The sequence below is a fragment of the Anolis sagrei genome, chromosome 11 (genome assembly GCF_037176765.1).
Source record: "Anolis sagrei isolate rAnoSag1 chromosome 11, rAnoSag1.mat, whole genome shotgun sequence".
NCBI classification, from domain to species: domain Eukaryota; kingdom Metazoa; phylum Chordata; class Lepidosauria; order Squamata; family Dactyloidae; genus Anolis; species Anolis sagrei.
In genome coordinates this window covers 17,741,778-17,754,738 of record NC_090031.1, presented here as the reverse complement: position 1 = coordinate 17,754,738, position 12,961 = coordinate 17,741,778, and the positions used below count along the sequence as shown (strand labels likewise).

Below are 12,961 nucleotides of genomic sequence, written 5' to 3'. Positions count from 1 at the left end.
ATGGCCGCACTGTGGTCTGGGGCAGGGCAAGCGCCATGCTCAGGGCCGGCAGCAAGAGAAAGGTCTCATCAGAAGCATGCCTGGAGTGTGCTTCCTTCTGACAGTACGAATGACATGTTAGAACTTCCACCTGCTCCGTCTCTGTTGGGGTTGTTCTTCCCCTCTGGCTTTTTGGATTGCGACTTGCGCTCGCTTCTCCGCCACGGGCTGCCCTTGTTGGCGGCGTCTCCTTGCCCCAGTGCATGCCTCAGGCGGTGCCTGCGAGGTCTTCCCATGCATCCTGCAGATCTGGGCGAGGATGCTTTAATAGGACAGCCGCCTGAAGTCAGCACTCCAGATTTGTCATACTAAAACAAAATAAAAAAGTATATTTCTGACACCTTTCCTGCAAATCTTTCCAAGACCTTTGCGCCTGGCATCTTTTACGAGGGATTAATAATCATCGCTTTCTGATTTCAGAGCAGCTGGTGCAGTATAATAAATGAATTCCCCCTCCCTTTTACTTCCACACTGCTATTAAAGCTGTGGCTAATGTGGAATGATTCGCTGTTTTGGGGCCTCATCACACTAGAGCAGATATGGGAAAACTCAGGCCCAGGGGTTGCATGTGGCCCCTTGGGTTCTTTCCTCAGGCCCTCCTCTCTCACCATCCTATCCTTCCTTCTTTCTCTCTTTCCTTCCTCCTTTCATCCCTCTTCTTTCTCCTTCCCTTCCACCCTCTCATCTTTCCTTCCTTCCCTTTTTCCTTCCTTTTCCTCTTCCTTCCCGGGTGTCTTTTCTTCCTTCTCTCTTTCCTTCCTCCTTTCATCCCTCTTTCTCCTTCCCTTCCACCCTCTCATCTTTCCTTCCTTCCCTTTTTCCTCCCTTTTCCTCTTCCTTCCCGGGTGTCTTTTCTTCCTTCTCTCTTTCCTTCCTCCTTTCATCCCTCTTTCTCCTTCCCTTCCACCCTCTCGTTTTTCCTTCCTTCCCTTTTTCCTCCCTTTTCCTCTTCCTTCCCGGGTGTCTTTTCTTCTCTCTTTCCTCCCTCTCCTCTTTCTTCCTCCATCAATTCCCTTCCTTGCTTGCTTCCTTCCTTGCTTCCCTCCCTCCCTTTCTTCATTCTCTCTTTTTCTCCTTCCTTCCTTCTCCTTTGTCTTTCCTTCTTTCTCTCTTTCCTCCTTCCTTCGCTCTTTCCTCCCTCTCTCCCTCTTTCTCCTTCCTTCCTACCTACATACCTACCATCCATTTTGTCTTTCTTTCCTTCTTTCCTCGTTCCCTCTTTCCTCCCTCCCTCCATCACTTTCTCCTTCCATCCTTCCCTTCCTCCCTTTTCTCCTTCCTTCCTTCCTTCCTTCCTTCCTTCCTTCCTTCCTTCCTTCCTTCCTTCCTTCCTTCCTCCCTCCCTCCCTCCCTCCCTCCCTTCCCTCCCTCCCTCCCTCCCTCCCTCCCTCCCTCCCTCCCTCCCTCCCTCCCTCCCTTTCTTCACTCTCCCTCTTTCTCCTTCCTTCTCCTTTATCTTCCCTCCATCTCCTTCCTTCCCTCTTTCCTCCCTCTCTCCCTCTTTCTCCTTCCTTCCTACCTACATACCTACCATCCATTTTGTTTTTCTTTCCCTCTTTCCTCCTTCCCTCTTTCCTCCCTCCCTTCATCACTTTCTCCTTCCATCCTTCCCTTTTCTCCTTCCTTCCTTCTCTCTTTCCTCCTTCTCTCCCTCGTTCTCCTTCCTTCCTTCTTTCCTTCCATCCATTTTGTCTTTCCTTCCCTCTTTCCTCTCTCCATCACTCCTTCCCTCTTCCCTCCCTTCCTCCATCGCTCTCTCTTTCTCCTTTCATCCTTCCTTTCATCCCTTTTCTCCTTCCTCTCTTTTTTCCTTCCTTCCTTCCCTCTTTCCCCCCTTTCTCCCTCTTCTTCCATCCATCCATCCATCCATCCATCCATCTTGTTGTTCCTTTTCCCTTTCTTCCCTCCCTCCATCACTCCCTTTTTCTCCTTCCATCATTCAATTCCTCCCTTTCGTCCTTCCTTCCTTTTCTCTTTCCGTCTTTCCTAACCTAACGGGGAGTGCTAGCATGCGGCCTCCAAATTAGAAAGTTGGCCCATGCCTGCAATAGAGATTGAATCCACTTTAAATCCGGTTTCTACCTCCATCGGATTCTGAGGTTTGTAGTTTAGTGATGCTGTTTAAGGCTACTTCCTAAACTACATATCCCAGACTATCGCAGGAGGCAGCAACCATATTTAAAGTGGATTTATTCTCTAGGGTGATGAAGTAGTTGCTGTCATGCATTCAGACTTTTGAAGCGCTTCGCCTTTTGTGATTTGTGGGGCAGAGGAAAGACTGAGAAAAGTGTGAGCGTTAAGAACGTACCTGACATCGGGACAAATAATTCACCCCTTCTTTTGAGTATTAGAAGATGGTCTTGAAAGGCAGCAGATTGCAGGAGCTGTCTACATTGACCTGTCAGTAGCATATGATACTGCAAACTAGTGGTTCTCAACATGTGGCTCCCCAAATATTTTGGCCTTGAACTCCCAGAAATCCTAACACCTGAGGATTCACAGGTTGAGAAACAGTGCTGTAAACCATCACTTTCTCCTGAGAAAAATGTATAATATCACAAAGGACTACCACCTTGCCTGCTTTATAGGAAATTTGCTACAAAACAGGAGCTTTTTGTTGGGTGACAGGGTCAGAGAAGTAGATGGCAGGAACAGAAGAATGGTCTGCCTCAGGAGAGCGTGCTTGCTCCATCAATGTTTAACATTTACACAAATGACCAGCCACTTGCCAGAAGGGGCAGAGAGTTTCATCTATGCTGATGATCGTGCCATCACTGCTCAAGCAGGGAGCTTTGAGATGGTTGAACAGAAGCTCTCTGAAGCTCTAGGTGCGCTTACTGCCTCTTACAGGGAAAACCAGCTGAATCCTAATCTATCTAAAATGCAGACATGTGCTTTCCACCTTAAGAACAGACAAGCATCTTGAGCTTTGAGGATGACCCGGGAATCCCACTGGACCATTGCAGCACATCCAAATACCTGGGAGTGACCCTGGACTGTGCTTTGACTTATAAGAAGCACTGCTTGAATAGCAAGCAAAAAGTGGGTGCTAGAAATAATATCTTACGAAAGGCGACTGGCACAACCTGGGAATCACAACCAGACACAGTGAAGACATCTGCCCTTGCACTTGGCTACTCTGCTGCGGAGTACACATGCCCAGTGTGGAACACATCTCACCATGCTAAAACAGTAGGCGTGGCTCTTAATGAAACATGCCGCATTATCACAGGATGTCTATGCCCAACACTACTGGAATTATATTGATTGGCCGGTATTGCACCACCTGACATCTGTTGGGAAGTGGCAACCAATAGTGAAAGGACCAAGGCAGTGACATCTCCAGCACATCCTCAGTTCGGATATCATCCAGCACACCAATCAAGAGATAGCTTGCTAAGATCTACAGAGATACTCATTGGAACACCTCAGCAAGCAAGAGTCCAAAAATGGCAGGCTAAAACCTGGAAGCTCACTCAGTGGCTGAGACCAAATGAGAGACTCCCTCCTGGGCACACGGAAGGTGCTGAACAGAATGCGATCTGGCGCCACGAGATGCAGAGCCAACCTTAAGAAATGGGGCCACAAAGTGGAGTCTTCAACATGCGAGTGTGGAGAAGAGCAAACCGCAGACCACCTATTACAATGTAGCCTGGGCCCTGCCACATGCACAATGGAGGACCTTCTCACAGCCACACCAGTCACTCCAAGTGGCTAGCTTCTGGTCAAAGGATGTTTAGCATCATGCCAAGTTTTTAAACTTTGTGTTTCGTAAACACATTATAACTGTTTTCCTTCTGACATTATAAGTAAATAAATAAATTTGAGTATCAGCTCTAGAACAGACATGGGTAAACTTGGGCCCTCCCTCCAGGTGTTTTGGACTCCAACTCCCACAATTCGTAACAGCCTCAGGCCCTTTCCTTTCCCCCCTCAGCCGCTTAAACTAGATGGTAGAGTGATAGACCTGAAAGAGGCCTATCTTCATGTCCTAATAGATAGATAAGCTAGATGATAGAGTGATAGACCTAAGAGAGGCCTACCTTCATGTCACAATAGATAGATAAGCAAGATGATGGAGTGATAGACCTAAGAGAGGCCTACCTTCATGTCCCAATAGATAGATAGATAGATAGATAGATGGATGGATGGATGGATGGATAAATAAGCTAGATGATGGAGTGATAGACCTAAGAGAGGCCTACCTTCATGTCCCAATAGATAGATAGATAAGCTAGATGATGGAGTGATAGGCCTAAGAGAGGCCTACCTTCATGTCCCAATAGATAGATAGATAAGCTAGATGATGGAGTGATAGACCTAAGAGAGGCCTACCTTCATGTCCCAATAGATAGATAGATAAGCTAGATGATGGAGTGATAGGCCTAAGAGAGGCCTACCTTCATGTCCCAATAGATAGATAGATAAGCTAGATGATGGAGTGATAGACCTAAGAGAGGCCTACCTTCACGTCCCAATAGATAGATAAGCAAGATGATGGAGTGATAGACCTAAGAGAGGCCTACCTTCATGTCCCAATAGATAGATAAGCAAGATGATGAAGTGATAGACCTAAGAGAGGCCTACCTTCATGTCCTAATAGATAGATAGATAGATAGATAGATAGATAGATAGATAGGCAAGATGATGGAGTGATAGACTTAAGAGAGGCCTACCTTCATGTATCAATACATAGATAGATAAGCTAGATGATGGAGTGATAGACCTAAGAGAGGCCTACCTTCATGTCCCAATAGATAGATAGATAAGCAAGATGATGGAGTGATAGACCTAAGAGAGGCCTACCTTCCTGTCCCAATACATAGATAGATAAACTAGATGATGGAGTGATAGACCTAAGAGAGGCCTACCTTCATGTCCCAATAGATAGATAGATAAGCTAGATGATGGAGTGATAGACCTAAGAGAGGCCTACCTTCATGTCCCAATAGATAGATAGATAGATAGATAGATAGATAGGCAAGATGATGGAGTGATAGACTTAAGAGAGGCCTACCTTCATGTATCAATACATAGATAGATAAGCTAGATGATGGAGTGATAGACCTAAGAGAGGCCTACCTTCACGTCCCAATAGATAGATAAGCAAGATGATGGAGTGATAGACCTAAGAGAGGCCTACCTTCATGTCCCAATAGATAGATAAGCAAGATGATGAAGTGATAGACCTAAGAGAGGCCTACCTTCATGTCCTAATAGATAGATAGATAGATAGATAGATAGATAGGCAAGATGATGGAGTGATAGACTTAAGAGAGGCCTACCTTCATGTATCAATACATAGATAGATAAGCTAGATGATGGAGTGATAGACCTAAGAGAGGCCTACCTTCATGTCCCAATAGATAGATAGATAAGCAAGATGATGGAGTGATAGACCTAAGAGAGGCCTACCTTCCTGTCCCAATACATAGATAGATAAACTAGATGATGGAGTGATAGACCTAAGAGAGGCCTACCTTCATGTCCCAATAGATAGATAGATAAGCTAGATGATGGAGTGATAGACCTAAGAGAGGCCTACCTTCATGTCCCAATAGATAGATAGATAGATAGATAGGCAAGATAATGGAGTGATAGACTTAAGAGAGGCCTACCTTCATGTCTTAATAGATAGATAAGCAAGATGATGGAGTGATAGATCTAAGAGAGGCCTACCTTCATGTCCCAATGAATAGATAGATAAGCAAGATGATGGAGTGATAGACCTAAGAGAGGCCTACCTTCATGTCCCAATAGATAGATAGATAAGTAAGATGATGGAGTGATAGATCTAAGAGAGGCCTACCTTCATGTCTCAATAGATAGATAAGCGAGATGATGGAGTGATAGACCTAAGAGAGGCCTACCTTCATGTCCCAATAGATAGATAGATAGATATAATGCTTAAGCAGCTGAGGGGGGAAAGGAAAGGGCCTGGGGCTGTTAGGAATTTTGGGAGTTGAAGTTCAAAACACCAAGTTTACCCATGCCTTGTATAGATACATCCTGGGTCTTTTTCGCTGCTTGAATAGCACTCAGTACCTGGTCCAAAGAATACTTGTCCATACAATTTAGATATTCTGTTGTCTGCATGACATTAGTGCCCCAACTCTAAATATGAAACTTTCATTTAATTCTTATCTGTATATTTCAAAATGTCACTGATTGGAGTATTGTATTTCAACCACACATTGTGTTTGGTTGGGTGTGTATGTGTGTAATCACTGCCATCTTTTTTTCAAAGTTAATTGCCCATAAACAGTTAAGAATGACTTTCTGTCAGCGAAGGCAAGGGAAGTTTATTGCATTATCTCTTTCGTTTTCAATTATTTGCGTAGATCATTTTTGTTGCAGGACCCAAACATCAAAATCAATATGTATTTGTGAGGGAGTTCCAGAACTTGTTAGACTGGGTTGGATGCCTAGTATTGATCAGATGCACATATTAACGGTCATAAAATGTCACTAATTGTTAACCTTAGTAGTTGGGATGGACTTCTTTGGACCTTGTAGGAAGCCATAATATTTATCTTGTTAGAAGCAAATTGAGGGTACAATTATGATGCAAAATTGACATTATACTAAATTTCCTTAGTCCGCTTGGGAGTGCCTCTGGTATTGCTATAAGAAGGTCCTCCATTGCGCATGTGGAAGGGCTCAGGCTGCATTGTACTAAATGGTCTTTGGTTTGTTCTTCTCCACACTCGTATGTCGTGGACTCCACTTTGTGGCCCCTTTCCTAAGGTTGGCTCTGCATCCCATGGTGCCAGAGTACAGTCTGTTCAGCACCTTCCAAGCCACCCAGTCTTCTATATGCCCAAGAGGGAGTCTCTCATCCGGTCTCAGCCATGGATTGAGGTCCAGGTTTTAACCTGCCACTTTTGGATTCTTGCTTGCTGTATCTCTGTAGATCTTAGGGAACTGTTTCTTGATTTAAGGTGTTTGTGTGCAGGTTTATATCCAAACAGAGGATGGGCTGGAGGTGTCACTGCCTTGGTCCTTTCATTATTGTACTGTTTAGTGCAGTACTGGCTAAACAATATAGTTTCTCCAGCTATGTTGGGCGTAGACATCTTGTATAATACAGCATGTCTCATTAAGAGCCACATCCACTGTTTTAGCGTGGTGAGATATGTTCCACACTAGGCGTGTGTACTCAGAAGCAGAGTAGCCAAGTGCAAGGGCAGAGTAGCCAAGTGCAAGGGCAGATGTCTTCACTGTGTCTGGTTGTGATCCTCAGGTTGTGCCAGTCAGCCCTTGTATGATATTATTTCAAGCACTCCCTTTTGCTTGATATTCAAGCCGTGCTTCTTGTAAGTCAGAGCACAGTCCGAATGACTCCCAGGTATTTGGGTGTGCTGCAGTGCTCCAGGGGGATTCCTTCCCAGATCATCCTCTGTTGAGATTAATTTCACAATTCAGCAGCAGATCAGTTGCACAACTTCAGGGCTTTCCAGTAGCTTCTTCCTGCACAGTATTTTCAGTCAACTGCTCCCACAAACTGCAGTCACTCTGGAACCTTTTACAGGCACTTGAGCACATGCCCGGCCATTGTCAGTTTTACCATTGTCTTTTCCCCAGTCTAGATGACATTACAAACTTACCACAGCATACAGTTATATCTTGTCTTAGCAGACAGGTTCTTTTATTACATATAGCCTTCGACGAACAACATCACAGCACAAGGAGAGAGAATACACTGTACATGACTTCCTTATATACAATTCTATACAATTACACATAGCAATCTCTGATTGGTTCCCAACTCATTAACTTAACTCAGACCCAGGATTACATCATTCACAATCACCTGGACTAGGCCAGAACACATTCCCCAAATGAAGTTCTATATACAGTTAATGCATGACTCAGCATTTCCAATAGAAGCCTATTAGCACTGCATGACGCAGCTATATTACATTACAATACATTGTAAAACCTGACATCCACAAAGCTCGAGATGCTTGTCTGTTCTTAAGGTGAAAAGTGGCTTCTCACTGCCTGGGGTTACCAGTAAAAACCTCTAAAATCAAAACAGTAAATAAAGAACAGCACTCAAAAACAAGGGAAGTCCAGTCAAGAAACCATCAGGGACAGCTAATAACCTTTCAACAAAAGATTCCCCCAGGTGGTAAGAAGTCAGACCTTGAAACTTATAGGCCATTCAGTGCTAATCAAGGTGACCAATTGTAACATTCACACCTACCTCAAACAGACAAGAGTTCTTTCTCCCACCCTGGACATCATTCCACAGATATATAAACCCCATTTTCCTAGTTTCCAACAGACCTCACAACCTCTGAGGATGCCTGCAGGTGAAACGTCAGGAGAGAATGCTTCTGGAACATGGCCATTACAGCCTGGAAAACTCACAGCAACCCAGAAGCACCCTTCCCTCCTACTGTCCTCCTTCCAGCTTACCTCCGTCCCTCTCTTGCTCTCTCCCTCTCTCTTCATGAAGCCAAACATACCAGGAATAAAAACCACACAAAATCAACTAACCCAAAGTTCCTCAAAGCGGGCAAAGGTAAAGCGGACAAGATCATGAGGCACAAGGCTCGGAGGCTGCTCCCTTGAAGCCTTAAAGCCCTGAATTCTCATGCTAGCGCTCCCTCTGGCGCTTGCTCTTAACTCAACATACCAGGAATAAAAACCAAACAAAATCAACTAACCCAAAGTTCTTCAAAGCGGGCAAAGGTAAAGCGGACAAGGTCATGAGGCACAAGGCTCAGAGGCTGCTCCCTTGAAGCCTTAAAACCCTGAATTCTCACGCTAGCGCTCTCTCTGGCCCTTGCTCTTAACTCAACATACCAGGAATTAAAACCACACCAAACACTGTTCAACGGAGAAAAAGTTGCGGGCCTGAAAATAGTTCTTCTTTTATGATTTTGGGGTGCTGAAAACAAAAATGAAATTTAAAAATGTATATTGGCTCTAGTTTTTATGATATAAGCAATCACGTGATCACGTATGGTTGAAAAAATGCATGTTGCGACTTACACTTTGGAAGATTCTAGAAAGTTGCGGGCCTGAAAATAGCTGTTCTTTTATGATGTTGGGGTGCTGAAAACAAAAATGACATTTAAAAATGTATATCGGCTCTAGTTTTTATGATATAAGCAATCACGTGATCACGTATGGTTGAAAAAATGCATGTTGCGACTTACACTATGGAAGATTCTAGAATATTCTAGAAAGTTTGATGACGCAGTATTAGTGCCGTGTGCAAAAGCCAGAAAGCCCTATATAAGGCCAGACTTTTGAACGGTAAGGGTCAGTCAGTTGAAGACTGAGACAGTATCGTTAAACATCATTTTACATTGTTCTTTTTACTGTAGTTATGCCTCGCACGTGTGTAAATAAAGCACTATGGAAAAAAGATATCAAGGCAAATGGACTCCGTCAATGCTGTCAGACTACTGCTGGAGCATTGTAAGAGACAATCCTTTCCATGAATACAAAAGAAAAGTCAAGAGAAACAAACAGGATATAAACTAAAGTCACGATTAAAGCGACATTTAAACTTTCAGAGTTTTCAACTGCATTAGGCCTACTAATATAGTTTCTTGCTGCACAAACATAAACAATAGACTAATTAAATAAATATTTATCATGTATAAACTATTGGCAATATCATTTGACTAAAATTTAGTAAATATTCACAGTTTATATACATGCAGTAAGGTTAGGCGCATTATCATAATATTAACGAATTACCTATTGTGGAGAAAATTGAAATAGCTGTTGCATAAAAACCAGAGCCAATTAACACATTTAATTATTATATTTGAATTCAGCATGTTACATTTATTAAGAAACGGCACATTTCGTTTCCGCAACTGAGAAAAACTGAAAATTTGTAGAACAGTGAAACCAACTAACCCAAAGTTCCTCAATGTGGGCAAAAGTAAAGCGGACAAGATCACAAGGTACAAGGCCCGGAGGCTGCTCCCTTGAATCATAGAATCATAGAATCAAAGAGTTGGAAGAGACCTCATGGGCCATCCAGTCCAACCCCCTGCCAAGAAGCAGGAATATTGCATTCAAATCACCCCTGACAGATGGCCATCCAGCCTCTGCTTAAAAGCTTCCAAAGAAGGAGCCTCCACCACACTCCGGGGCAGAGAGTTCCACTGCTGAACGGCTCTCACAGTCAGGAAGTTCTTCCTAATGTTCAGATGGAATCTCCTCTCTTGTAGTTTGAAGCCATTGTTCCGCGTCCTAGTCTCCAAGGAAGCAGAAAACAAGCTTGCTCCCTCCTCCCTGTGGCTTCCTCTCACATATTTATACATGGCTATCATATCTCCTCTCAGCCTTCTCTTCTTCAGGCTAAACATGCCCAGCTCCTTAAGCCGCTCCTCATAGGGCTTGTTCTCCGAATCCTTGATCATTTTAGTCGCCCTCCTCTGGACACATTCCAGCTTGTCAATATCTCTCTTGAATTGTGGTGCCCAGAATTGGACACAATATTCCAGGTGCAAAGCAGAATAGAGGGGTAGCATCCTCCCCCCACCCACTGTCCTCATTCCAGCTTACCTCCCTCCATCTCTTGCTCTCTCCCTCTCCCTCTCTCTTCATGAAGCCAAACATACCAGGAATAAAAACCACACAAAATCAACTAACTCAAAGTTCCTCAAAGCGGGCAAAGGTAAAGTGGACAAGATCATGAGGCACAAGGCTCAGAGGCTGCTCCCTTGAAGCTTTAAAGCCCTGAATTCTCACGCTAGCGCTCCCTCTGGCTCTTGCTCTTAACTCAACATACCAGGGATAAAAACCACACAAAATCAACTAACCCGAAGGTCCTCAATGTGGGCAAAAGTAAAGCGGACAAGATCATGAGGCACAAGGCTCAGAGGCTGCTCCCTTGAAGCCTTAAAGCCCTAAATTCTCAGGCTAGCACTCCCTCTGGCACTTGCTCTTAACTCAAAATGCTGCTCATATGTCAAAGCGAACCCTGTCAAGCAATGACTCTTAACTCAAAATGCTCTTAAATTGGGGCGCCCTTATGTCAAGGTTCCACTGAAAGACAGAATCTGTCAGTGTCCACCACTGTTTGGTGAATCTCTCTTTGCTCAGGACGGCTCTTCTGCCTCCTTACAGTCTCCAGGATGTGACTCAGCCACACTCAGAGCCAGCCACTTGTTTTGTTCTTCCTAAACACAGCATCACTCCTTTCCTTTGAGACATTCCAGTGCCCAGAAAACTCAAAGCAACCCAGTAACTCCGACCATGAAAGCCTTCGACTATATCTTGCTTTCTCTTAGTTAGTCAACATAACTCACGATTGTATTATTTCTGGAACGTGTCCTACAAAACTTCTGAATAATGCCTCTGTTCTTCTCACCTTAGGTATCAGGTGTTCTCTAGAGAGGCTTCAGTCATAAAGTTAAGCAACATTTAAATTTTCCCATTTATAATAATAGGACAAGATAAGTGAAAATGCTTTTTAAAAGATTTGATCCTTCTATCGGCCCTTTTGGGAGTAAACCGTCGTTGCTTTCAAAACAAAATATCATTTGCTTGCTCCTTGTAAATAATCAGATTCAGAATAGGAAATTTGTGAGGTTTCCAACCCCAGGATCCTGGAATAGCTGAGCTACCTTCAGTAAGCCAGCAAAACACTGTATTCCATTGCCATTTTGCATTGAAGAGTGCTTGTATTCCTCAGGGATTGGAGTGACCTATATGATATTGTGCATCGAACATGTCTGAAAATTTAGTCCAATCTGCCTTTCTGAAGCTGAACCTTTATTTACGAGGATTGAATGAAAAGTAATACCTCCACCATCGAAACTCCTCAACCGATGGCAGTACTGGTATGCGGCATGTACTGGCTTTTTCAGTAGACTCTCCTCTACAGTTCCATTTTGGCAGGAAGCCTTAGCATTGAACAGTTGTGTTGTTAAAGTGCGAAGTATGGAACCCTGCGCAGACGGTCGGTCAATGCGATCTAAGTAACGTGCAGTCATTGAAGTCTTGACAACAGAAGGTCAAGATTCATCGGAGAATGCAAGCTGTTTATGGTGATTGTGTTAATGTGAGTACTGTGCGTCGTTGGGTGAGTAAGTTTAAAGATGTTGAGGTGGGAACATCTGACTTGCGTGACAAACACGATCTCTTCATTCATCTGGAGAGGCCCTACTCACGATCCCACCTGCATCGCAAGCGCGATTGGTGGAGATGAGGGATAGGGCTTTCTCAGTGGTGGCTCCTCGACTCTGGAACTCTCTCCCTAAGGAGATCAGGCAGGCCCCATCGCTGGCAATTTTTAGGAGGAGCTTGAAAACGTGGTTGTTCCAGTGTGCCTTCCCAGAATAAGGAAACTCCAAGCATTATGTCCCCAACGCACTTTATCAGAGATCCAGGATATCTGCATGCCCATCCCTCTCCAAACACCTCACCTGGTCATGCCCAGCACTTGTTAAATTTTAATTATTACATTTGGCCCTGCCATAGATTTTAATTGCATCATTGTGTGTTGTTAATGTTATTGCCTTGTTTTTGAGTTATTTTGCTGTATTGTTGTTGTTGTTGTTTTTACTGTTGTATTTGGGCTCGGCCTCTTGTAAGCCGCACCGAGTCCCTTGGAGAGATGGTAGTGGGGTACAAATAATGTGTTGTTATTATTATTATTATTATTATTATTATTAAAAATATTAACATATACATATTAACATATACATATTAACACATACACGTCTCAGGCCAACGAGTGACCATCACTCATAAAAACACTGAAAAACACAGCAGAAGGAACTTAAAAAGCCAAAAAAAACCCAAAAAATACATTACAACGCATGCGCAACAGGCCCCCCCCCCATATATATATATATACACGCAAACACACATACATACACATATACACAAATATATGCACACACAAAGCACATATACACAGACTGGGTCACAGCAATGCGTG

The 12,961-nt window shown here is 43.7% G+C and overlaps 1 protein-coding gene across 2 annotated transcripts in view; it reads left to right on the top strand.

Annotated features, from left to right (window-relative positions):
- Positions 1-12,961, top strand: part of MED27 (mediator complex subunit 27) — a 192,560-nt gene that overhangs the window by 17,845 nt on the left and 161,754 nt on the right. The window lies entirely within an intron of this gene.